This window comes from Rhinolophus hipposideros, assembly GCF_964194185.1.
Source record: "Rhinolophus hipposideros genome assembly, chromosome: 4".
NCBI lineage: Eukaryota > Metazoa > Chordata > Mammalia > Chiroptera > Rhinolophidae > Rhinolophus > Rhinolophus hipposideros.
In genome coordinates, this window is record NC_138050.1 from 64,117,834 (window position 1) to 64,144,341 (window position 26,508).

The 26,508-nt window shown below is 39.8% G+C and overlaps 1 protein-coding gene across 11 annotated transcripts in view; it reads right to left on the reverse strand.

The window, feature by feature from the left end:
* The window catches only part of MBNL2 (muscleblind like splicing regulator 2), a 152,890-nt gene that overhangs the window by 110,474 nt on the left and 15,908 nt on the right, over window positions 1-26,508 (reverse strand). For 3 of the 11 annotated variants that reach the window (XM_081046206.1, XM_081046198.1, XM_081046199.1), the window contains exon 2: window positions 9,811-9,917. The exons of the other annotated variants lie outside the window; for them this stretch is intronic. The gene's annotated coding sequence lies outside the window, so the exon portion shown is untranslated. The remainder of the gene's footprint in view (window positions 1-9,810; window positions 9,918-26,508) is intronic. 11 annotated transcript variants of the gene reach the window in all.

Here is a 26,508-nt window from a genome sequence, read left to right on the forward strand (position 1 = left end):
TCAGGCATTAACTAGGGGATTTCAGTATTATCTTCTGGAAAATTCTAGCAGGTGCCACCGGCTTACCCTGTTGCTGCCAAGTAGGTTGGAGGTGAGGGTGAGGAGCTGCTTCAGGGATAAATTATTTGAGCTTCAAAATCCAGACTCCTAAACCCAGTGATTTTCAAAGTGTAGTTAGGACCTGGGCCAGTAGCAGCAGCAGCCCCTGGGAGCTTGTTAGAAGTGCTGATTCTCAGGTCCCAGCCCAGAGGGACTGAATTAGAAACCCTGGGTGTGGGCCTTAACAATCTGCTTTAACAAGCCCTCCAGGGCGTGACTCTGAAGCAATCTCAAGTTTGAGAACCACAGTAGTAAGCATTTCTTGCCAGCCTCCTGTCTGCCAGGCATCCAGTGGCTGACAGAGGGAACCAAGATGTCTGCCCCCGGTTGATCACAGGGTCTTGGGTTCACTGATTCTCACAGAAACAAACTGCCCGAGGGCTGGCTCGGGACTTCTCTCAATGACTATGTTTCTGATCAACGAAAACAAAACAAAGCCACACTAGACTAAACAGAAAACACCTGAGAGATTTGTCCCAGATGAGACTTCATTTTATGAGAATAAAAAAATAGACTAACTCCTTGCCTGTACACTTTGTCCAGGCCTTTGGTAGGGGTGTGCGGGGCTTTGTTTTTAGAACCGTGGTCTGAGGGGGCCGGTGGTCCTTGGCGACCAGCAGCTTCGTCGTCCATCCCCCACTGCTAGAAGTCTTTACAGAGGAGCTACCATCCTCTCAAGACAACACCAGACAGAACAAGTATCAAGGTTCACTGCTTGACTCCTGTTCAAAGGAAAGGCAAGACTGAAGTTCAAGGATCAAGAAACAAGGCTCTTGTAGTATTTCCTGAAATGCCAAAAAACTTGCCATTCAACTCTACCAAATATTCAATCCCAAGCTATTTTTAGGGTCTTTACTTACATGACACTTCATTTTTCATAATATATTTAAAAATCTGCAAGGTGTTAGATTTTTCAGAAAGCTATGACTTTTGACTGTATAAAAGAATTTGCTGCTCATGTTCTTTTTTACAGCCACTCAGTGATGCAGGAGGGTGAGTTTGGAAAGCATGGCCTTTCATTCTACAACCCAAGAGCCCACCTCCCTTCATTCTACACCCCTCAGACAAGCCTGGGCTGTGGACCACAGGTGTCCCGGACTTGCCAACGCTTTGTAGCTAGTTTGTACATTTTTGAGGGGAAAAACATCAATCATGTCCAATCTTGAGACTGAGATTGTTCAAAATTTAAGACTGCCTTAAGGAAAATAGTTCTGCGGCACACAGCTTCTCCAACTTACTTTTGGTCATCTATGGTATTTTAGCTGTCTGCCAGACATCGGCCTCCTAGGGAGCTGATTAAAGGATCCTTGCAAAACAAACCGATTTCTGAGTCAGACAGTCAAGGACTCATTATCCATTAAGTAATTTATGGGATGCCTTTAATTTTATTTTGCATAAATCTAATTACAATAAAGAAACTATGTCTCTTTGAGTTTCCTATTTCTAATTTTGAGAATCGTCCTGTTTCCTTTCTTTCATTTTTAAATTCTTAAAATGTGTTTTTTTTTTTTAAAAAGGATTTTTCCTTCCTGTAAGTGGCTTCATGTTTGAGCACCCCATGTCTATTTCTGGAGCCTAATTGAAAATAGCTCTCAATGTGCTCTTTTTCTTGATCAATGACCCGGCCGCATCCTAGGGAGCCTATCAGATGCAGACGCCTGGGCTGGAGAAGGGACCGAGAGGAGCCGTGGCTGGAGTACTGGGCTGAGAGCCACTTGACCTCCAGGAGTGGGTGTAATCCTGCCCTGTAATCACAGCCACTGAAACGAGGTCCCTCACTGGGCCTTCCCACAGGAAGCCCAAGGAACCAATAAAAATGCAGACGTGAGAGAGGTCCCACTGTGAAAAAAATAAAAACCTAATTGACTTTTTGAAGAAAAGGAGTGAAGGGAGCAGCAAAAGTGATTGTCCTTAGAAAGATTTTTCTTTCTGGATACCTTTACATGTTTTTTTTTTAATTTATTGAAAATTAATTTATTGAAAATATAAATGGACCGTTGCTTTGAAATGTCTGCATGCTTTCGGGGTAAGAACCAATTTTTCCACCCCAGTTCTAGTCGCTTCTCTACACTGAATGGCTCTGTAACGTCACTTAAGCTCTCTGAGTTGCAGTTTCCTTGTTTGCAATCAAAGGGATTGAAGATACCTGAGCCGTAAACATATGTACCGCAACCAAAATATATTTAGCAATATATTAAGTACTCTCTACATGATATCTAAATCTTATCTACATGACATAAAACATCTACATGCCTATGTGTATGTACACATGTACACACACACAAGTAACAAATGGAAATAACTTCTATTCACTGCAAATTACACACATAAGGTACATGAAGTGTAAGTGCAAGAAGGTAGAAAGGTCCTTTCTATGAAGGTGGACGCACTATGCCATCCTCCTTAGAATATGAGTTAGACAAACCTTCAATAGATGCTCTTCTAAGACTAATTCCAAATCCACATTCATTCAAAGCTGAGAAAGAAGCACGGCTAACAGTGATGTCTTCATGTTACATAGTACTTTGTTCTTTTGACCGTACTTTCAAATACATTTCCACAGGGGAAGTAAAGCTCCAGGATAACCAGGGTTACATAGTGAGTCAGATAAACCAATGTTCATGACAACAGTAACAAAAAGGAGAAATTTCCAACTAAATGTTTTCTCTTGTATCTTGTCAAGTACAAGTGAAAAATTCATAAAATCAGAGCTCGTTTTAACACATGAAATTTTCCAGTCCATTTTCATTGCAGTTTCCAGGAATGAGCCGAGAAAGAAATCCCATTTTCAATTAGAAGAGGAGAAATTTCTAAATATACTCTTGAAACTACAACCAGACATAATATATTCAACACATATTTGTATTCAAATTATGTTTTTTCCTGCATCTGTGTTTTCTATCTAAACATTTATAATTCAGTTAGGAGACGTTCTTACTAGAACAAAAGCAATTGTATTAGGTACCATTTAAGTCTGATAGCACTTACCGGTCTCCTGGATGTCCAAGACCCAATGGCTGTAGTCAGAAAGAATGATTATTGAGCTGCAGGCTGCAATCTAGCCCTGAATTCCCAGAGAAGTCTTTGTCAGAACTTCCATTTCCTTCCCCGGCCACAGCCTCTGGTGGACAGGACTGCTTGTTAGCTGACCCCTTTCCTTTCTCTCTCTTCCATTATCCCTAGCTGAATCTATTTCACCGGCCTGTACACTTGTAAATGCCAATACCTCCTTTTTTTGGACAAGATTTTTGTAACATAACTTTTATTGTCACTAAATGAAAATAATAATCTAGAAAACATGCACACGTTTTTAAAAAAAATTCAATATATTACCATAACTGAAATATAACTAAGATATCAAAGGAAATAACTTTTTACAAAATAAATAATGTATATTTTAAAATGTCTATGCTCAGGCATAAGTATATTAGAAAACAGAATGAAGTGGTCAGATCCTCACGTCTGTGTGTATGTAACATTATTTTGAGTGTGATAGGCACAAACACAGACTGACAGGTATGACAAGTGATGTGATTTTTCAAAATGTCAAACAACTCCTGTTAAAGTTCCTAACAAGTTAAAGAATAATCTTGCCTCAATTTACACAGTTGTTGCATCCTTAAAAAATTCAGTCATATTAAGACTGTCTAAAAAGCACAAAATAGATTTTAAAAAAACCCATTGTGTGCCAATATCTGAAACAGAGTTTGGATCTTGACCCAGATCACAATGAACAGGATTTTTGTCTCTGTGACTATCCAGCAGGACACTAAAATGTCATGAGATACAAACCGGTTTTTCATTCTGAGGGAGGGAGTCATACCCAGGGTAAGATGTCAAGATTCTTTCTTCCTGCCCATCATATTCCAGAGATGCTCCTTAGTCATTTGGACAATGGGTAAAAATGCTCCTTTAAATTTCCAAAGTGCTCTTTAGGGCATAGTATTGAGAACAGTGAGAATTGAGAATAGTGCTGTAGGGTCTTAGGCTGCACGAGTCTGACGAGTAGATATGGGTATAAAATACCAGGATAGTCAGTACGGCAGATATTAGGGCCACAGGAGAAATCTAGATAGGACTCTCACTGGAGAGGGTGCTCTCTGGTCACATCACCACCGATGCACTAGAATTAGAAGAGCTCACGTGTGGTGAAATTGGTTAGACTTCAGCCATGTTCCATGCAAAGGAACAATCCAGGCTGAAAATGATATTGCAATAGTGGGAAGAAGATGGAAGCGGGAGATTCCAGATCATGGCTGCGGTAAATTCATTAGAAATGAACAATCTTTGGGGATTGGGGTGTGGAGAGCAGGGAAGAGATTAGTCAACGGGTATCCAAATGTTGGACCCTGTGTGGGCAGGACACTGAGGCTCTGCCCGGGAGGAAGGATGCCAGGCAGTGAAAGCCTGCTGGGAATGGGGGCACAGGACTGTGGTCATGGATCCACAGTTGGAATTGGATCATAGAAATGATAGCTAAAACCACAGAATGGCTAGAGAGAGAGAGAGAGATTACGATTTTTATATCTACGTCCGTGTATATATTTAGGGAAAAAAGAGAATGACGTGAACAGGGTCAAGGTCAGTTCATTCAGTTTGAGGTGACAGAAAAAAAGAAGAGCAAGCGAAACCATAGAAAAAGAATAACGACAGACAAAAGATCCTCTGACTATTGCAATACCACGGTGCCAGGAGAGAGGTTTAGAGTTTCAAGACATAGGGAATAGCCAAGAACGCCCACTGCCACCAGGTAACCAAGGGCATGTGCACTATTAGTGGTGGCTAGATGTCATAACCAGGATGTTACTGCTGACTTTCCAGGTGGCGGTTTCTATAGCTGTGGGAAGGGAGTGGGGGGAGCTGGGAAAGGAGACGCTCAGCACCTAGAGCCTTTGGGAGCACTGGGGACTACCAGCACGCCATGGAGCAGCAAGGAAAGTTTGGAGCTCTCTGTGCTTTGCTGTCAGATGGGCGCTGATTACCTGCGTGCTCCTGGAGCAGTTACTCTTTTCGAACCTGATGTTTGCTGACAGAATTGGAAGGTTATACTATGGAAGGACCCAGGAGAGTGGGAGAGTACCTGCTTTTCCCATCACACCTCCCACCTTTCTTTTCTGAATGGAAGGAGAGAAATACAATGGGAGCTTGGGAAAATGGGAGGATGGAGGTGTGGGCCAGAGAGCTGGAATCGGCCAGAGGAGGCACCCAAAGGAGGGGAAGAGACGAAACCACTAGCTTCACTCGAGGCTTGGCCTTGAGGAGAAATAAGATGCTCCTTTCCCAGACCTGAGGCTGAAAGAAATTGGGGGCGGGAGGGAGACCGACTGGTTGTCAGCTGGAGAGCAGGGAAATGAAATGGGACAGCTTCTGTCTTGTGGCCCTTAGTATCTCAGTCAGATAGAGGTTCTAACAGGTGAGATCAGCAGAGATGGGGCTGGGACCTTACAGAGAGTCCCTGAAGCTGAGGATGGCCCCTTCAGGCAGTCACAGAAGAGAAAGAGAGATAAAGCCAGGGAATGAGAAGTGGCCCAGGAGCCACAATGTCAGTGAGATTGTATGATGTTATTCTGAAATGAGCAACTATGGTTTCCTTGCTTTTTCCAGCTACGACTGGCAAGCTGAGAGCAGGGACAGAGAAAGGACGCTACCAATTTCACAGGTCAAGGCCTCAGTGAGGGGACAGTTTAAAGTAAGAAAGAGGCCTGTGTTGTAACAAGAGTGTATCTGGAGGTGATTGAAGGTGAGGAGGCGGGGGAAAGCACCCTTCTTCTCTCCTTGTGGAAATTTTATCTGCTATCATGTAACTGATTCTGAGTGTATCACAAAGTATCTTAATGTGTGTATGTGTGCAGGTGTGCCTGATCTCAGAAGCGGGCATGGCTGGTATCCCCAACCAAGAGGGACCGAATGAGGGACTGGATCAACACATAATAATCACATGTGCTCTGCAAATCAGAGAGGAGCCAGCGGCTTCCCTGAGACGAGAATGAGCAGCTGCAGAGAAGGTGCCATCAGAAGTGCACACGTCTCCAGGAGAAGAAAAAGGCAGGTGCTGGAAGAAGTGGGTGTGTACAGCCCACTGACAGATTCCAGGGATGACAGCACTACCCTGCGTTTAGCATCTGTGATGGCGAGATAAGCCCCGGGTACTAGCTTAGAACAAACATTTAAAACATTTATTAAGAACCACTGACATAATATTTTTAAGGTGAAAGGTAACAAAGATGAGAGAGATCAGAGTTTATGCTTGGTGGCCAGTGTTACAGGAGGAGGCCGCGAGCATATCTGAGGTGACTGGAGGGAAAGAGCTAGAAAACAAAATCCACAGGCCTCTGCTTCACCGTCTCTCCTTCAGTTTTATGGATTTAAACCCACTGGACAGTGATGACTCCCAAATTGGAATCCTTTCTCTGTCCCTGACTTCGTCTCTCTCACCACTTCCTCTCTCCATACCCCCTTCCCCTTCTTTGATAGTCTCCATCTGATCCATTAGGAAATTCCATTGGCTCCACCTTTCTAATAGGTCCAGAATCTAGCCCCTTCTCACCAGCGACACTGCTACTGCCTGTATCTAAACCACCGTTGTCTCATCTGGGTTGATGTAATAGCCCCCTCACCCATCTCCCCTGCTTCTTCCCTTGCCCCCTGCAGTGCCATCAAAACACATGATTCTGAGAGATCCTTTGAAAATATAATCAGGTCATGTCCTTTTCTGTCCAGGTACTATCCATGGCTCCCACCTCTGAGTGTGAAAGCCAAGAGCTTCCCCAAGCCCATACTGACCTCCATGATCAGCCCCACACCTTCCCTCACCTCCTCTCTCCTTGTTCACGCCCCTTTAGTCACCCTTACCTCTGACTGATCCTTGATTAGCCAAACATGGGCTACCTCAGGGCTTTGACCTTGCTGTTCCCTCTGGTGAGAATGTGCCTCTCCCAGATAGTCATAGGCTCAGATGACAGCCTATGGGGAGGCCTTTCCTGATGTAATATTGCATAAATCCTACCTTCTCCCTCTGACACACCCTGCTTTATTTCCCTCCCAAGTCCTTATCATTGTTTGACACTCACATATTTACTTACTTATCTGTTCACTTTCTCCCCCAACCAGAATGTAATATCTGTGAGGGCAAGGTCTGTATCCCTGACATCTAGTGCAACACCAAAACTTTAGGACGCAGTAAGCACTCAATAAATATTTGTTGAATGAGTGAGTGAATGAATGAATGAACAAATAAGTGAATGAACATACTATACAGCTCGCAGTTTCTACCTGCCTTTATTATTTGCTTTGTTTCATCTTCACGATGTGATGTGAACTATTTCTCAACCTCTGTGTTTCCTGCTATTATTTCAGCACTCTGGGACTTGTATTTCTTAGCTTTAAAATAAGGGTGCAACAATGTCTAAAGCCACTTCTCTCCTTAAACTTCTGTGATTCTACAGTGATTGGCAAGGCTGATTTAAGGAGAAATGTATTTTTAGGAACTCTTCTGGAAATCTTATCAGCTCTGCTGGGTTTGGCCTAGATTTGTTAGCAGGCCATTTGAGCTGTGGGATTTAACAAGATCATCTGTATGGAGAGAGGAGGCATTTGAGGAGCCCATGGAGTTCCTGCTCCCGAGTCCAGATCTGAGGGGGCATCCAGGTGGGGGAGAGGTGGCAGGGCTTTGCACTCAGCATCCAGGAAGGAGCAGGTGTGGAATACTTATGTCCCTGGCTGCAAAAAGGACACAGATTTAGGGTCTTGGTACCCCAGAGGTTGAATTCTTCTTTATATTTTCTCTTCTACTAGAACAACACATAAATGCTAGTGTGCACCAAAGCCCACCAACACCCTGTGAGCCCCGTCTTCATGGTGTGGTGGTGGGAGCCCTTGTGGTTTCAGATCTAGAAGAGGGTCTTGAACTTTCTGAATGGGAGCAATACTGTCTCCTGAAGGCTGTCAGCAGAAAAGGTTGCTTAACGTGGATGTGAATATCTTCCTTTATAAGACTGGCTTCAAAAGGCCCCATCCCTGGCCCTTGTATTCTCTAGCAAGTAAAAGCCCATTTGTTGAGCCACATGGACCCTCAACACAGAGTACCCTGCAGTGTTAACATGTCTGTGAAGTGATACCAGAGAGAGCATGTCTTCTGCCCTGGTTCCCTGAGGCAGTGGCTATAGCTAGGGCCCCTTCTTCTTGAGATTTGTAATCCAGCTGTTGCATATATCCCAGAGAGGTTCTGCTGGGAAGAATCCCACCCCACTACCTCTGCAGAACACAGTTATTCTGGCAGGGAACCAGATATGGGGTATGTGGATTGGATGTTCCAAGGGTTCAGAAAACCCCAAAGGGATACAGAATGCTACTTGAGTGTTTGAACACTGTGGGAAAGATACCAACAGGGTCACACATGCAGGTGATGATATTTCATTAACACTTAACAAAATAAAAAATTACCTACAGAGCACCATTTGACTTTAGCAGAAAAGCAGAACCTAGGAATTCAGGATCAGGGAGAGGTCCATCTACTAAAACAGAATTTTTATTTTGTTGTCATTTCAGTCACCACTGAAGTTAAAAAAAAAATCAATTTCCTGCCACACTTTTGTTAATTGCCATTGATAAGGAATGACTCAAGCCCCAAGTATAAAGCCGGCTACAGAAATAAGACTGAGTCAACAATTCCTCTTATCTTTCAGGAAATTGAGCTAACAGCTAGGATCGAAATCAACAACAAGTATTTATTGCACTTAAAACCCGGAGCTCTGAGTAATAAAAAAGGACAAACCTGGCAAACGTGTATCTTCTATAAAAATGTAAGGCGCTGATACAGGGTGTTATTAGGTAACATGATTGCTAATTGCTGGAAACAGGTACCATCTTTGCCTGATTTATTAAATCAAACTGGCCCTCCCATTCCTTCCTTCATGCCCAGAACAGCTTCTTTTGTTACCTCTCTGCCCAGACAGGGCACTCCTCAGAGGCTAATCACCATTCGGGCTCTGCTTCCCTGCTGCCACCAGTTGTCATTATTTCTAAGCAACATTACCCTGTGCTGTGTCACCATGGCAACAGTAGGCCACCACTTTGAGAAGTGCAATAGGGAAACTGGGGGAAAGGAAAAGCAACAGTCCAGGGCTAAACTGCTCCTGGTCATGAGCAATGTCTGAGGTTGCAGATATGCTTCTTCCCATTTTACGGAAGGGGAAACTGAGGAATGGGCCAAATGCTCTCTCTGATTCCTGTGCATGGAGGAACAAAATGTAAAACCTGACGACCACACCCTACACATGGGGCTGTGCTCCCTTGTTGACCCAGAGTTGACTGAGCCATTTCAACAAGCATCCAATATAAGAGAAACAAACAAACAACGGGAGAGGGCAGGGGCTTTGGTATTATGTAGGTGGACCAAGAAATCTTTAGCTATCTGTTGTAATGTACTCTCTTAACTACATGTTTTGTGTATTTTTTCAAATATGCAATTCTTATTGAAATGGAAGTAGTTGTGCTTCCGCAGGTCTACCGACCTGTGGACTTCACAGGTTCCTTATTTCTCCCCTACCAACTGCATTTCTTTAAAAAAAAAGTATCCATTTTCCTTTAAGTGTTTTTTAAGAGGCATACTGCTGAGTCGGAAAATTAATAACCTGGCATAACCTGTGATACCACCCTCACAACACCCTCTCGAGTTACTTGTTCATTATTTTCCAAAATGATTTTTATCACCTGTATTCCCATGTGCATGCTTCAATTGCTCTCCTAATGCTGCTTATTCCTCCAACTGGTCAGACCTCCTTCTTTACGAGAACCAATAGGTTTGAATCAAACCAAATCTGACAAGATAAAATGAGAGAGAGAGAAAAAAGGCAGAGTCTGTATAATACCTTTTCTGGTATGCAGATCATCACAGGGCTACCTACTTACTCTCTCAGTATATTCCAGTAACCAAAACAGAAACATTTGTCATGAACACTGTATGAGAAAGCCACTTGACCATGTGGTAATGCTTTTACATCTACAACATTATTTTGCTAGAGCTGTCTTTTTTTTTCAATAGGGATGAAATGCAAAATAATGTTTATGATTACAAGAAAACTCTATATACAGATGTAAATGATGTTTTGCTTATTATTGCAATGTGTCTTCTTGTAGTAATAAAAATGAATGTCTTTGGGTTTTAACAAAAGTGTGCATTTAAATGAGAAATGGACAGCTTATTTAAATCCTCACTGCTAAATTAAGAGAAGCAACTCATACAATCACGTGCTCTTGAGCAAGCCATATAACTGGAAACTTTTGTTGCTCCCCCTCTACGCTGGGTTATTGCCGAGACTGCTGGCATTCTGTCTATGAAAGCATTTGAAAGACTTAAGGCAGAACACTAGGATACGGCATTTCATCCCTGGGATCCTTACTGTCCCATGGCAAAAGATTGCAACATGGGTGGTGGAAATTTTGGTGAAGGCCACTCTGATAACCTCTGCAGCACTAGGCAGAGACAATGCTGTCTGCATCACTTTTCCAGTAAGAATGACTCAGCAGCAGCAAATATTTATTAAGCCAGGCTACGAGTTCTTCACTGTTCTAGTTGCTATAACCAACTCCCCGTCAACTCTGCTGACATTCTGAGGTTTCATCCAGCGACTCAAATGGTAGTTACAGTATTTTCAAAGAAAACTGATAATAAAGATCCATGACCCCAAGCCAATAGCTTTAAGGTTCTTATCTGTCTTAAGTGATGAGTTAGGCTTCTGTTGTGCGGGGGACCCTGCTCGCTGCGCCATTTGTCGTGCAGAGCGTCCGGCGGGGTCTCTGCTCCCGCTCCCCACATAAGAACGCAGGACATGGTGAGGCCAAAAAGCAACACCCACGGAGCCATAAGTAGGGGAGTCATACCACTATATTCTCACCGGCGGCATCCGCCTCTCTGCAATCCGCTCTTGCCAGCCACCATCTTCTTGCTAGCATAGCCACGGCAGTTATATTAGTAGCCAATGGCTTACGGGTTACAGCTGACGGCCAACTAGCCACAGCAGATGGCCATCCAATCACAGTTGATGGCCATTTACTACCCGAGCCAGCACCTTTCTATGTGAGGCCGAGAGCCTGGAAACTGTTTTTTGGGGGCTTTGTCCCCACAGCTTCCCCAATGGTTTCCTTCAGAAAGAGAAGCACTTTGGTTTATCAAGAGTCAGAAACAAGATGGATGTACTTGCACAAGTCCAGGGGTACGTTATGGATGCTTCACAGGCAATTCATGGACTCAGCTCTTCTCATCCTCCATCAAAGCCACATTTATCTCATTAGGTTACAGGCAGTTTGTATAAGGAATGGGCAGCCAGCATTTTTTTTTTTCAATGTGTAAAAGTTTAAAAAGTAAAGGCCCTCTGAAATACACTTGATTGCCCTTTGGAAGTAGCCTAATTGTCCAACTGTCAGAAAATGGATACGGATGACAGAAGAGCTGAGTGTTAGTTTTTGCACAGTCACATCCTAGCCCGGAGATTTGGGGTGAGTCACAATCCCTCTCCAGGCCTCAGTTTACTCAACCTTAAAAAGAAGATGCTGGACCAAGCAGTGGTTATCAAACATGGGTTTGAGTAGCTATTGAGCCACAGGTAAATACAGTGCAGCTTAAGGAAGCAACATGGTTACTTAAAAAGTTGTTGGGGGTAAAAAGGAAAGTCAAATTACTGATGGGGCATGTAATTTTAATTGTTTTTTTATTAAAGCAAAAATATAATGGAGTAGAAGGCAAGATTTAGAAGACTTAAGGTAAATAGAGTTCTGTCAATCCTTCTAGACCTCAGGAAACCACCTCCTCTTCTCTGCTATAAGGATGCCATGGTGGAAAGGAAAACTTGAGAAAAACTGAGTGATAGGGTCTTCAGGGCCTCTTCTACCTTGGACGTGCTAGGAATCGTGGTGGTTTTTTTGTTTGTTTGTTTGTTTTTGCCTAGTAGTGAGAGGGATCTTTAGGGAGATACCTGTGATCCACTGGGGTTTGGTTTGTTACCCAGCAGCAGAAACACAAAGTTCATTAGAGTTACAGATTTCATCGGAATCACTACCCTTCCTCAGAGAAGAAAATGGTGCTCCTCCAGACCATTCAGATGCTATCCTCTGGAGTTGTTGTCACCCTTGGGACTGGGAAATATCACGTACCAATTTATTTACTACCATATTACAGCCTGCCAAGAGTACCTGGCTGTCCACGCCATTGAGAAGCAGCATCCACAGGTCTTTCGTTGTGTTGACTCACAACTGACAAGAGTCCATCTTGCTCTAAGAAATGCATCGCATTAACAATTTTTCTTAGGAATTTACATTATGACTGAGGCCAATACAGTAAATAAAAAGCAGATTTGGAATGATGATCCTTTTATATCCCAACAACTATTAAGAATCAAATATACAAGGAGGGGAGACTCGGTTTAAGAGCCAGAGAAGTCAAAATGCAAGTTTAAATCAATTGTTTAGAACGAAAAAAATATTTTCAAAATAAAGGCAAATGCTTTCCAGAAGGCATTTGAGAGATGAATTAGAGTAAGAATGGTCGAGTGAGTTAATAACATTGGTTTTTGTTTTTATTTCAACTGCTAGAACCAACATTTCCATGAGCTACTCCTAGAATACTGCTAAAAGCCTTCCTTGTCACATTGGAATGTGATAACATCCTCTATCATGCTTCAAAAATTAGAATGAATACTTTCTAGAGTTTTAGGTATGAATTATAATCTACTTTTTAAAGGCAAATCATAAATATTAACACATTTAGAAATGTGTTATAACACATTCAGTGTTATAATATTTTAATCTAAATATCTAAATGGTTCTTATTTAGCAACATTTATCAGTCAAAATTTTATATGTGTGAAAAGTTTTAATTGGAAAACTCCTAAGAAAAAATTAGGATGTTGTCTAAAATGTCAACTTCCAAAGAACACTATATGATAATTTCTGTAATAAGTATTATAAGTCTGGTGTTACTGTAAAAAGAAAATTTTGTGTATCACTATTTTATTAAAGGAGGATTAGCGAATGATTTTTTTTTTAAGGATGTGAAAACCAATAAACTTGGAACACATTTAATTACCATGCATTTATCTGTATAGCTCCAAACTTCAACTGAGAAACCTTTATAAGGATACAAGAAACTGGAGAGGTCGAGAAACAGGGCCTGGGTAATGAATAAACAGGATCAACAACTGATATTTGTTTTTACTCACATGTCACAGATGTTTCTATTTCAAACGATCAAGCTTTAATTCATAAGCTAAAAACCAGAATATAATAACTTAATAAGTATATAACTTTTCATTCAATATCATTTAATCAAGCTATGAATATTTTTAGGTACGATTACGTGAACAGAACTTTGCATCTCTAATAAGTCTGGGCTGAAATTCTATAGCGTTGGGACTAGACTTTTTTATTTCTTTGCTTTAAGCAACAGAGTTCAAATATTTGTTGAGGAGATAGATGGATGCTATATGGATGAAACAGAGCAAAACAGTCTGTTTTTATTTGAAATTGGTATATCAAAGTTGTACTTTCTATGAAGGTGTGCAATCAGTCTAAATTTTGCTTTTTAATATCATAAAACTAATATTTATGAGATGCTTAAGTATCTTAGATTTCAGTTAGCAAGATGGAAAATCTACTGCTTGATGCTATTATCAGTTTAAAATTCCATGGGGAAACTTGCATTCATAGCAGGATATAAAATACAAAGAATCCTCTGTCACTAACTATTTTTGAGAATTTTCAGATCAATCGTTCAAAATTTTCAAAATGTCAAGAAATGGTGCAGTCAATACATTAATATATAATAGGGATATATGGCATAACTACTGGAAAAGAGGAGAAAATATTACCATGACCTTCAGATATGATTATATTCCCAGAAAATGCAAGAGAATTAAATTTAATTCTCACAAGGAAAAAGTGAGTTCTGTTAAGCTGCCAGAAATGAGATAACTAAATGAAATTAAATGTAACCAATACTTTTCTTGTTCTCTAGCAATAAGCAGGTAGAAGATATAAGAGAAAAATATGTCATTCATAATAGCTACATAAAACAATTGCAAATAATGCTAACTGAAAATGTATTCAGACAGACATAAAAATTAACAAACTTTACCTGAAGATAGAAAGTAATATTTGAATGAAATTGAGAGATATTTCTAGATTAGCATTCTTACCATTTAAAAATATCAGTTCTGACTATGTTAGTTCTTACTAAATTAATTTATAGATTCAACACAATTTTAATAAAGTGTCAGGATTTTTTTGTTGTTGGAGGAGCTTTTTATGAATATGGGAAGAGCTTAAAAATGATTTTGAAATTTATTGGAAAAAGAAATGGATGTGGACAGGACATACATTTCTGAAAAAGAATTGCAATATGTGGAGTTGGCCTTAGTATACATGTACTATTAATCTAAAACAATTAAAAGTTTGTTACTACTGAAGGAATAGACAAATAAATCGATGGAATTGACTAAAAGTATCTTGAAAGAAATCTCAGCATACCTAAGAACTTAGGATCCAAGATAATAAGTACATACTACATATGAAGAAATGATCACTTATTCAACATGTACTGTTTAGAAAAATTGGAAAAAAATAGAAAATACATTAATTCATAAACTCAACTTTCACTATTATCCCAAATACATTCTACATTGATTTGATTAAAAAGATAATTCACAAAAGGGGCAAATATGTGTGTGTGTGTGTGTGTGTGTGTGTGTGTGTGTGTGTGAATTTTCTCATTGATAACAGGAATGTAAATATTTCTAAGAATAAAAAACAATGCAAACAAAGAATTAGAACAAAAAGGTCAATCCATTTTTAATGGCTTCAATACATGTTAACGACAAACTTCTGACTTCTTGGTGCAATGCCAATTTGAGCACAAATAGCTATCTAAATTCCCCTACAAAATCCTCAGTGAAATAACTAAAGATTGATAAAAATATGAAAAAAGAAATTATAAGTAGTGTTAGAAACAAGGAAAATGTATCAGCTACATGTTTTGAAGTCTCTATGCTACTACTAGTTATTCTGAAAACCCCCCAATTTTGCTCAATAGCTACATTCAGCAAGCAGGCTTAGATAAGTTGTGTACTTGGCATCCAGGCTAAGGGAAGGAAGTAATCTCTGTGGTAGAGAGAAGTAATCTCTATGGTAAGAAACTGAGTAGAGATGACCTATCACTACTGGGTACCCCATGTCCAGAACTCACTCTATACCACACTGTAGCTGTTGCACCACGGAACTCAATCAAATTTACACTAGGGAATCTTCGACTTAATATTTGAGGAAAGGATTCAATTGACAGGCAGCAAATGAGGAGCTATAAAATGATTTATCTGCCCTGTCTTGGGACAAAAAGAACCAAACCTGGATAGACTTTGTCACACTCATGATGAATGAATGAATAAAACACACAACAAACAAAAAGTAGATATGCAACAAAGATCCAGTAGGAGGAGACCAACAGAAAGAGTCTGCAAACTAAAAAGAGAGTCAAGATGGAGAGCTCAAGATTCATTATTAAAAAATGGAGAAATATTAAGACAGCATCTTGCTTTGTGTTTTCAGTCAAGTTCTAGAAAGCTCATCCTTGCTCCATGAACTTAGGAAACAGGAAAGGAAGGGTGAGAAGAAAAGGCAACAGACTGAACAGAAAAGGGACTGAGAGATAGCCAGAAATAAAAAAAATGACAGTTGGTTGACATAGAAAAGCGTGTGAGGAAACCAACATTTCAGTAACAGAATTAAAATCTGACTTTTATGCACCAAAGCACTCTCTGTACCAAATGGAATCAATGAGGTGGAGAATGCGCTTGACACATATTTACACAATACGGAGAAAAAGGGAAAAGAGATTTAAATGATCAGAGAACTACTCTGACAGGTATGGAGGTCAGAAAAACAAAGATCCAAAATCAGAATTATTAACATACGGGGGGGGTGGGTGGGAGAGGAGAAAGAGAGAGAGAGAGAGAGAGAGAGAGAGAGAGAGAGAGAGAGAGAGAGAGAGAATAAATGAAATAGAAGCAATAATTACAAGATATTGGTAAGGAAATCTTGGGAGGTTCAAAAAGGAGCTGAGAAGATCCAAAGAGACTTCCGTGACTGAGGCAAAAACCAATAAAATGCTCTGAGAATTAACATGCTAACAATTGTGAAGACAAAGAAAGATTTCTAAAATTATTTAGCTCCTCTGCCTAAAAAGGGGTTAACTACAAATGAATTGATTGGCTTCCGACTTTTTTTTTTTTTTTTGCATTACAAAATACTAAAAGTCAATAGAAAAATGTGTATAGAATTTTGAGGGAAAAACTTATTACTCCAGATAATATACACATTCATATTATGTTTCCTATATGAAAATGAAAAAAATTCTCAAATATGCAACATATATAAAAATATAACAGTTCCCAGGAATCCTACTTTGAGGAATATATACTAAAGGAAAAAAAAATGGATATGGGATTAAATATGTATGCACCAGAATGTTAATCGCAGCATAATTTATGAAGATAAGCAATTAGAATCAATGTAGCAGAGAATGCTAAAATAAATTAATGGTATTTTCATATTATTAGACATTAAGCAGCTCTTCAATACTATGTTTTCTAACAAGGTAGTATGTCAAGTCGAAATGTTTACAACGTGGTATTACATATTTTATATTTTTTCTTCAGGAAGAAAATATTTTTTCATCATACAATAAAATAAAACAAAAATATTCAGAGACAAGAATTCTAAAAATGCGCCTTGCACTTTTAACATGGTTTGCAAACCATGTTATTTCCTCATTTTAAATTGAACAATAGGTCAAATGTTATGAAGATTTAGGGACAATCATTTACAAAATGTGGATACATTTTCCAGAGACTGAACATCCTGAAGTGCAAGAAAGTAGCAAGATGGGAAAATCACATTATTTTGCTAAGTCTGGATACATTTTCATTATTGTGAACTTTGCCCAGTTAGATGATACAATAAGCATATTGCATATCATAATCCCTTATCTAAATTGCTTAGCAGAAATTATAATAATAAAGTGTCACTGAAAAATAAGTCACAAGGTAAAATACAGTTTAATATTTAAACAACTTAATGTTAATTTGAGTAATTCAAACTCACAGTGAGTGGGTTGTGGTAGGGGGCTGGCCAACTTTTTAAGAAAAGATATTAAATAAAAGAATGAACAGAGCAACAATAGCTTGCAAATTGTAGCTTTCTAATAATAGTAAAATTTGCATAACACTTCCTGGAACTTAACATAAAAATGTTAAATTATAACTGCTTATTATTACTTCTAATAATAAAACATAAGTTATATAAAATTAACCACTAAGGCACCAAGTGAGACAATTTTAACATTACATGTTAGAATATGGCTCCACCTTCTCTTTACCGCCTTTGATTTTATAGGATTTTAGAAGAAAAGGGGGGAAATTCTAAGAAAAAAATGGTATCTGGATTTTATCATTCTTAACAGCAATAATGAACATAGAGTTTCTTTTTGTATTTTAAGTGGTTAAAGATATTATGCGATGCCTTGATCCCTCTGGGGACTCGTAGCACATATTTTTAGAAGGGTTGTCTACGGTTTGGGATGAAGCACGAGTCCGTGGTATCAGAGACCCATAATCACTGTTTCATGCTTTAACCAACTAAGCTGTTCAACCACGTACAAGAGCCTCAACCATGACTATAAAATATTATGAAAAGTAAATTTTTATGCAAAGAATAAATAATTGTATGTTAAATACTGGGGTAATAAATATGGGAAGGAATATTTGCCAAGAAACATATTTTCTAGTGCAACATAAAAACATTAAACTAGAAAGAGATTTCTGATAGTAAATTATTTTAAGTTTAGAAAGTGCGATGAAGGATTTGTCATATAAGATTTGATTCAGACTAAATGTTTTCTAGATTTGAGTACACCTACGTTTTGGAGTAAAAATCACAGGGAGAGCATTTGGTCTGCAGATTCAAATATAATTACTTGTAAACTACTTTTGTTTTTAAAAAACAATGCCACTGAAACAAAATGTAATTAAAATATTATAGAGCAGGTGACATTGTTAATTGACCAGCCATTCTGTTTTTTTTTAAAGCTATCTGATTAATGAGTGAACTAAAGAAAACACCTAGAGTTCTAAACAGTTTTCATATAAACAACATCACTGCCTCAATAACCATAACACTTTATATTTGAATCCATACATCAGTGTCCCAGATTGTGTCATTAATTTCAACCGTTAGATGAGAGAAACAGATATGAGGGAAATGGCACCTTCCCTCAGAGCTCTGAAAGAACCATAGCAACATTCTTTTAGAATTAAAAGTTTGCTGTCTCCTGTCCCAAACCTTGAAATATATCTCCTCTCCTGCCCTTCCTTCAAAGGGAATTGAAAGACAATTTAGAAATTAAAAAATCAGGGTAGCATACCATTAAAAAAACAATAACAACTCAGCCTGTTCTCTGAGGGCTTTTATATTATTAACATACAGCCAGGATTCAAGTGCCTGTTGCTCCAAATATTCTTGAACATAAAGAAACAAAGCATACTGCAGTTTTTTAATGAATCATCTTTCTAAAGAAATATGGCGGGCAATCTTAGAGCTCTCTTTATGTCTTAATTAAAAAGCTTAATACAATTATTATCATTAATATTATCAGCTGGATTTACATAGTTTTATACAGTGAATAAAATGCTTCCAACATGCACTGTCTGATTAAATTTCAGAGGTAGTCAACAGGTACTCAAAGGATTGGTTTGGAGATTGTCAGCCAACACAATTAGAAAGAATTCCAATTACCAGTTTCATTATTTAGGCTATTCAACATTTTCTTCCCATGATTACCAGTATCAGTCTTATTTTGACTCCATAAATGGTTCAGATTCATGACTGCCCCCATACTACTTACAGAAGAGCAATAAATATATTAAGAAAATCTACTGGCTTTGTGATAAAGCTGACTGTAACGAGCTCCTAAAGCTGATATCTGTGTCCTTCAGCAGGAAGGAAACATCCCGTCTGGGGGAGTGTGCCCTGTACTATAATTCAGTACAATAGCTCTCTTTTTCTTTACAGGGTCAAAAATTCAGCAAAAGAAATTAATAAAAAGCCTTCTCAGAGGGGGAAAAAAAGCCTCTCTCTACTGCCAACCCCCCAGCCCCCTCCCACCAAAAGACAGAGATGGAGAATTTTAGAAACAGGAGTTTATTCACAGTGCTTAACTGAAAGCAGACTTCCTCTGGATTAGAACTGCAGTGTACATACTGTATAAAATGTCAGGACGATGTTCTCGTTCCTTACACACTGCTGATTTTATCGCATACTTTACAGTTTTTATCCTCCTATAAAAATTTCCCCTTTCTAGGGTTAGATAATTTTCTGACATAAAGAGTACACATTCACCTTTCCATTTGATACAAAAAGGCAAAGTGGTTTGCAATAAACATTTGAAGTTCAATAAGCATTCATATCCAAGTACATATAGAGAAAGAGAAAAGATGGCAGGGGAGAGGTGGGAAGAAGAAGGAGATGTAATAGTAGCCAACATCTCTCTACAGAGGGCTCTCAACATGTTAAAGTTCTAGAATTCTTACTTGTCAACACATGAAACATCCTTGCCAAAGTCCTGTTTAAAAGTTGGGATGAGAGGTGTTTGTTTAAATTCTGAACTCCAAACAGAAATTTCAGCCAGCTTTATAGGCTAGGTGCAATTTAAGCTCCATATCGAACTAACGGTCTGATCTTACTAAACCTTACTTTTCTTATCTATAAAATGGGACAATATTATACATCTCTCAAGTCAGATGGGAACATTACATTTAAAAAAATAATAACATTTTGAAAGTCATTGTCAAATTGTCTAGAACACTGTGGGTGCTTTAAAAGGGTTCCTCTGTCCTACTCATTGTCTGTTACTGAACTTAGAAATGAAAGAACACTGTGCTGTTATGTGGACCTGGCCCTGAATTTCAGATTTCTGTTAGTGGAGAGAAATAAGCACTTGCTCGGTCTCTTTCAAAAGCTGCAATAATAATGACTACACATCAAATTAAAACAAAATATCAAAATACCATTTTGGGGCTCGTTCCAGTGTAATAGACACTACCCTAATATCACATTCAGAAGACAGAAGTGTTGTAAAATAATTTTGTCCCTCAAGCTTAGTAAAAATAAAAATGCATTTTCCATAGTTACATTTAGTAAATTCAACTTAATTTCCTTCGGGTTTAAGTGAATTAAGATGGTTCAGTGGCTATCACCCGTTGCAGAAAGAACCTTCGACTGCTGGATTTTGGAGACACCTAGAAACTGTGTTACCAGCATCATATAAATTACTACATTTTGTAATCTATTCCAGGGATGATTTCTGTATTCCAACTTTGTAACCCTCTGGAGAGTCTTATGCCAAGGATAGCAAATGGATATCACTCAGGTTCCCTGCACCCAGCCATCTTCTCACTTTGTCCGGCCCATCCGTTAGATCTATGGCTAATTGATCTCAGTACTTTTGCCCTGTGAATCCAGACTTAGCACTCAAAAATTTCTCAGAACAACAAGTTTCCAGGCAGGCAGCCACCCCCCAATGGATCAGAGTTCCCTTATGAATTGAAACCAGCCTCAGGCTAAAGGTTACCTTTGAACCACTCATGATAAAAGGTGGTGGGGGTGGGGGTGAAGTAGGGGTGGCAGGGGGGGGTGTTGCTTGCTGAATAAATTAACAGTCTTAACATAATTCTAGCGGGAATATTTACTCGACTTATGAGACCAAACTTCTCATGCATTTCACTACCAATCATTTAGACATAAATACCTGTAATACTACTCATAAATCATTCTTATCTCTTCATTAATAAGAACGTCTTAAAAGCCATTATGCGATAAAATAGTTTCGGCCAGTTCAAATTGCTGTATGTCATTATAATTAATAAAAGTGTACATCTTTATGAATAGTCTACAATTCAGGATCTTCAGTAATTAGATTGAAATGAAGTTTTATTATATTTCAATTTCATTTTCTATAGTACTAGATAAATGTAAGTCTACCCTAGCACAGACCTGGGGTGTCTTTCACCCAGATAAGCCTGTTTTTATGGGCAGTGTAAAGATGTACCCAGAACTGATTTCTTCAAAACAAGCACTGTGAAACAAATGTCTGATTCTTCGGCCAGTGTGCATCAGCGGAAAAACAAACAGGCCATTATATTTGTGGGAAAGAATGAGATTGCAAAGTCAATGAAGAACAAGGCACATTATCAGCTGGTCTACATTGTAAAACAAAGGCACAAAAGCGCTGTTAATACATGAAAAAGCCAAAGTTTCATGGTTTTTAGTGAACTTCAGTAGTTTGCAGGATCATCCTGACTATAAGTTGACTTGTCTCTGTTAGTTTCCATATTTGTCTTAGCAGATGACATGGTTCCCGTAGCTTTCCTGATCATGATCTATTCAGCAGCATTACTGGGCACTGGCCTCCTTTTCTCTCTGTATCCCTCAATTGGTTGCTTTCAAAATTACAGATTGTATTCAGGACGAAAAAAAAAAAAAAAGGTCATGATGCTTGAAATGCAAGCAAACTTAAATTCATTGCAACTATCTTCACGAGTGGGGTTTTCCTTGGGGCATGTGGTGATATGTGAAATAAACTAAACATAACTGAAGGATCACATTGGAATTTTACAAGCATTGCTATGACCTAATGCTGTAAATTAGCCTTTTAACTGTGAGGAACTTTGAAACCACTATTATCCAATGTCATGTGAGATGAATTGTTTTTGTATTTCGTCATCTTTAGCCAGTGGGAGGGCAAAGTACTGTCCACCCTGTGGCCTGAGGAGAAAGGTGCGGTTCTTTTCCTTGCCTTTTTGATGTTATGGGAGGCAGAGGTGGAGGAGAGCAAGGAGAAATTGGTAGAGTTTTCCCCGACCCTTTTCTCCTACTGCTTCTACGACTAGTAACAAAACAAGGTCTATGTTGGAGGATAAAACTAACTCCCTAAATATCCATTCCTATCCACATGAAATAAAATAGTCACATTTCTGTGCATACACATTATACTATTTGCTGGCAAATTAACTCTTACTTCATATGTCTTTCCCTTGAAGGGTAGAGAAGAAGAAAAAAAATCTAAACTGCCTATTAGTTTTAGTTTATAGATGAGATGATAAGCCTCAAAAGCCACTAATTAGAAGGAGCAGGCTAATTAGAAGGAGACTGTGAGACCCTTCTCCCCTTTCTTTGCTTGCTGTCATTTGGTGCACCCTCCTAGGCCCAGTTCAAATGTCCTTTCTTGGAAAATCATTGCCAACCCTGCGCCCCACTCTCACTGCCCCCGAGAGCCACTAGAACCATCCCTGACTACTCTGCCCCCGTACTGGAGTCCTCATATCCTTGAAGTTGACCTTGCTGCTGTTGTGTCTGGCTAAAACATGAGCCGACTGAGCCCAGGTGTCAGGCTAATACATGTTTCCAGCTCTGCACCCAGAACGGTATCTGGGTACTCACCTAAGATCTGTTGACTGACTGGCTGACTAAATAAATAAATGATTCAAGAGCAGTCCATAAGAAAATTTAAGACCTTACTTTTTTTATTCTCCCGAGTAAACTGAAAATCCATCTACCTAAACTGCGGTGAAACTCGATGTGTTCAAGGAGCGTTGTCTTGTGATCAACTTTCTTTCTGGCATCCACTGCCCATGCCCGCCACTGGCCACTGCTGGGTGAGAATGGATGAGAAGATGACAGGGGTGGCAACACTCTGAGCTGGTGCCAAACCTCTGGAGTTGAGGCAGAAGCAGAGGCCAAGAGCACAACGGCGACAAGAGCATATCCCCTCACCCAGAGCAGGGGGACTGGCCTGTGCAGGGAGCGTGCAGCCCTACTTAGTCTTCTTTCATTTCTCCTTTCACCAGCACCACTTTCAGAAGATGACGTCAGTGGAAAATGACTCCATAATACATGCCACTTATATTAAGTAGCATCCCCACAGATCCAAGCTTAACTGTACTCAAACTGTCAATCAAGCAACACAAAGGAGAAAAAAAACACAAGTCCTGCTCATTCCATGCTTCTTTAACAACTCTTAGGTGCCCCACCCCCCACCCCGGGGGCCAGGGAAATTCCTATTTTCTATTATGTTTACTGGAATGAAGGATTCTTTCTAGACGCTAAAGTCTTTGGGGACTGGGGACATCGTGCAGGTTTCTGCATTCCCCATGGGGCCCAGTACAAGCACCAGGCAGGCACGAGGGTGTACCCTGTAAAATCAAAAGCTTGTGTTCAGGATTAATTTGGGATAGAAGATTGGCAGGTAGCAAGACTGTTGAAGATGCTACTATTGTTTAGCTGAGGGGCTCTGATGGGAAATCCTTCTGGGCCGATCACAGGGTCTTATCCCAAGAAGCCACCCTAGGGAGCCAACCAGGGTCCTGTAAAGAGGTGGCCCTGCCAGGCACAGGCTGTGTCTCAGGTGCCTGATGGACCCTGAAGAACGAATGGGCTTCACCCATAAAAAGATCAAACTGTTTGAATCAAGTGCCTGCTCCCCACTTTTCCCTAGATCCGAACACTCTGAAGCACAAGGAGGAGCATAAGGAATTGCCTTTTGGGTCCCCAACAACACATTTGGCAATCAAAGTTTCTGGAAGTGGGTGGTTTGGCTAAAATCCTACCAGTTTCATTGCAGCCACCCTGGGTTGAGGAAGACACGTTCGCCAGGTTATGGGGACACAGGCTCAGATTTTCCTTGTAGCTTCAAGAGGCATCGGAAGTATCCCAAATCAGGCAATTTCCTTTCTGTGGAACCCATGTGTGCACACAATAAGGGCTCATTTCCTCCTATTGGCTTTTGTTTGAACGGTTTCCTTTGATATGGGCTGTCTTCCGCTCTCACTTGCAGTTACCCAAATCTAGGCATCCTTCTCAACTCAGAAACTCAAAATTCACTGTACTGGAGTCAGGCCCAACCGGCTCTGTGCATACACATTATGCATAAACTCTGATGGTTTCTTCCTCCCTCCTGCCTGAGATTAGGCATTAAGTGTCTGGGGTTCCCAATCCAAAGAGGGGCAGTGCCAGGGTTATCCATTGGTTTCTGCAGTGTGCACCTGTGTGTGTCTTAACACCTCAGTGCATTGCTGACTACCAAGCATCTTTGTTTTGCTCGCTTACCTATAGCATCAGTGTGCTAGGTACACCCTTGGATTTTAATCAATATTCTCCGAATGGAGGGAGGAATGAGCCTTTGAAAATGGTTCACAATGGATTTGAAGATTTGCAGATACATTTTGATTTGGAAACATTTGGAAACCTTTTGCAATTGAAAGCTGAAACTGAGACTTTCCTATCCTAGAGTATCATAAATTTCTCTTTACACGCCCTCTATTTTTGAATTTTTTTTTCACTTTTCTGTTTTTATTTCTCCCTGTGTGCTGATCAAATAGGATCTGTACCACACTTCTTTCCTCTTGTTTGTGTGTCACCCAAATCTCATGACCTGGGGCACCAGCAAGCACCTAACTTGTAAAAACATCTCTACTGTTGATGGGTTCTCGGTGGGAAAAAAAAAGGACAAAAGAACATGTGACAGTGAGTCTTCCAACATGGGCAACTGGGTCACTACATCCAGGAAGGAAGGAGCACATGGTTTCAGGAAACACCTTGCAGCAATCCTTCCTTATTTATTCTCTAAGTAACAAAGGGCCAACCTTTCTTCAGGAACCAGAGGGCCAGGATGGACTGGCAGATGTCAGGAGTGTTTCTTGGCTGCAGAGGAAATTCATTCATACCTTCATTCATTCATTTCCAAAAGTTTAAGTTCAGGAATTTGGTCCCACTGTGAGCCAGTTACCATCTGTTTGAATGACCTAAAAATGGCCTGAGTGGGGATAGAATCACTTTTATCTGTGCCAAAACAGCTCAGGCAGCAATGGAGCTGGGTCAAGTGCTCCATTCTCACACATGCACTGTATGAAACTTTCCAAATGTGCCCCAGTCCTCCTCCGTTCAAAAGCAACTGCATTCCTTTAGTCTGGGGTAACATGCTCCAGTGCTTTATTATCCCTACTAAATAAAAGTATTCCCAAGAGTCTGGCATGAAATTATTTTGTAAAATATATAGCCTTCTTGCCATCTTGTTGCAAAAACAGTAATGTTTTTGTGAGTGATAACAACATTTTGTTATCACTGCAGAAATAGTCATGTTGAAGTCCCCCCTCTTTCTGGAATTGTTTAGAGGGTTTGTAGCATTAATTTGGGATTATTCTCTAATAGCCTCAGGTTCACCCAGAGAAATATATCCAAATATTATGTATTGAGTGTTTATATAAAAAGTTCTTTACATAGGTGATCTCACTTAATCCCAATCATCACCCAAGGAAATGAGCATTACCCTCATTTTAAAGATGAGAAAACTGAAATTCATATACATTTTTAAATTTGCCTGAAGTTGTGCATCTAATCTGTGGCAGAGCCAGGATTTGAATGCAGACTTTGAATTATCTCTTAACCCCTGTGCCAGGAGGTCTGTTAATCATTTGTGTTCAAATCACTCTGTGTTTTTGCAATAAATGTGGATTCCCGGGACTCGCCCCAGACATCCTAAGTCAGCATCTCAGGGGCTGAGGAATCTGTCATTTGTCTTTTTAACAAGCTTCCCAAGAGTCTGTGCCGCCAAAGAAACTAGCATTTGGAATGACTAGTAAGGGCTTTTGAAATGGGTTTGGGAAGAAAACACAACTTCTTTCTTCTTGTGGGCTTGGAGTTGTGTAGGAGAGTGAATGTAGTACAGAAACACGACCTTGTCCCAATGGCTGTAAGAGTTCATTCTGGCCTTGACTGTGGTGTGCTTGTTTTTCACTTAGTTTTCAAGTGGCTCTCAAAGGCAAATAAATAGGTCAACCGATTCTGTGAGATGTGCTGTACAGTTCATGCACCCAAACATAACTAGAAGTATCTGTCCTATAGCAATTAAGCAACTAAAATGTATATTAAAAGTCAGGACACTGCAGATAACTCCCCAGCTTATGCATTTTGCCTTTAGTCTCTTCTCTGCCCATTGCGTTCATCAGCCAAACTTGTTCTCTGAAGTTTAAATGCAAAAAAGAGCCCTGGTCGTAGAGACTGGGGTTCAGCTGGCCTCTCTTCAGTACTGGAGTACAATTTCATAGCTATGTATACAAACTTTGGGGGGAAAATGCATTCTTTCCTCATCTATAATGAAAGCTCCTGGGTGTATTTGGGTAGATGGCAGACTATGGATTTCTGTAAGTATGACTCATAGCTAATAGTCATCTATAGAAATGCCTTTCTGAATAATAAGACACTTCAACCATTCCATTGCATTTTACAAACAATTATTGAGTACCTACTACTTAC